Genomic DNA, 1,653 nt, shown 5'->3' with positions numbered 1-1,653 from the left:
CAAGCCCATCCCTCAGGTGCTGACTGCATGACCGCCCTGCCCTGGGACAGCCCGGGAAGGCACGATGGCAGCAGGGCACACGATCTGGGCTGGGTGCTGAGCAAATGCACCCGGCAGCACTTCCAGGGATGGGGTCAGTGCTTCCTATTTTATTTTCAAGTCAGCTACCCTCAAAAGCAGTTTGCCTGCAAGAACCATAAAAGGATCTTTATTTTTTTTCTGGTAGCAGTTCCCAGGTTGCTGGAGCTTTCCCACTGCACAATTCCAGTCCCCCTTCATGGGCACAGTTCTTCAGATGTGTTAAAATTTCAGGCTGCTCCCWGAAAGCAAACCCTTGGCTTGGAAAACCTTGAGCCATTGCCTGCCCAATTCTGTCATTCCAGATTTACTTCAGCCTGTTACCTGGTCTCTTGCGGTTTTAAAAGCTCCAAAGGATTTATAAGATAAATTCAGGTTTGAATCTTGCCACGGTGCCTGAATAACTCAGGACTACAAAGGTCCTTACAGGTACAGATCAGAGCGGCTGCAGCCAGACCTTGTGTTTCTGTTACCTGTCTGGTTTTACTGCAATGACTGCAGTAGCAAATTCAACAATATTTGTGGGTTTTTTTACCCTGATTCAAGTATGCAGCAGGAATAAAATACCCATTTTGGCCAAYAGTGGAATAAAACTCAACTGCGACCAGCACTGGGGATAGGTATGGGGATCTTGGTGGTGTCTCTGCCTGTGACAGGGGTCTGGAACTACATGATCTTTAAGATCCCTTCCAACTCAAACCACTCTGTGATTCTGTGATTTCAAAACATCCCATCATTTTGTCCTCTAACTTGCAACGATAAATCCTTGGTGTCAACAACAGCAGTGCAGGGCACATTCCCAAAAACATCCAATTTAACCAAATACTTGCCAGAAAGACAGGACACGGTACATTTTGTGAGTCTGAAATAGAAATACTCTATCGAATGAGCCATTCCAAACAACACAAAAACAGCTATTTGAAACTACCAGATGTAGAAATTTGCATGGCATTTTCAGAACTAATCTGGTGCATTGAAAGCCAAGACACTTTGCCCCGTTTTACCCTGTCACAGATCAGATAAGGTGGGTTGCTCCAGGTGAACTYGCTATTGTGATTACCATACTGATTTTGGAGTGTTTCAGCAATCTTGCATTTGGCACAATTAGGAAAAACCARGTTTTTCTCTTCACTCCGTTGTAATGATATAGATCTCTGCTCTTCTCTAAACAAAAGGAACTTTTTGACCACCACAATGCCATACATGACACTGACAGTGATGGTGAAGCTGATCAGTCAGATCTAAGAGGCTGGTAAAGACCACTGTAATTAGGACATCACTTCTGTCCTTCTATCTTCATCCAGCTCTTTATTTCATATTCTGAAGTACTATTGCTTCAGGTATCAGCCACACAGACACAGCACTGCTGCTCAGCAAGCCAAGGAAATTGAGGCATTACACAGAGCTAAAACCTTTTTGCCCTTTACATCTCTCCAACAAATTAATCTATTGACTTAGCTACAACCTCACTGCAGCACTTTGCCATCCACAGGGGAACACACAGCAGCTCACAGCTGTCTCGTGTCACTGGCCAAAAGGAGAGGAGCAGTTTGGTTCTGCTGGTGAAGAATATAA

Source organism: Malurus melanocephalus, unplaced genomic scaffold (assembly GCF_030028575.1).
Source record: "Malurus melanocephalus ecotype Western Australia unplaced genomic scaffold, MMel_1.1 scaffold_3, whole genome shotgun sequence".
In the NCBI taxonomy this organism is placed as follows: Eukaryota; Metazoa; Chordata; class Aves; order Passeriformes; family Maluridae; genus Malurus; species Malurus melanocephalus.
This window is presented reverse-complemented; position numbering follows the sequence as displayed.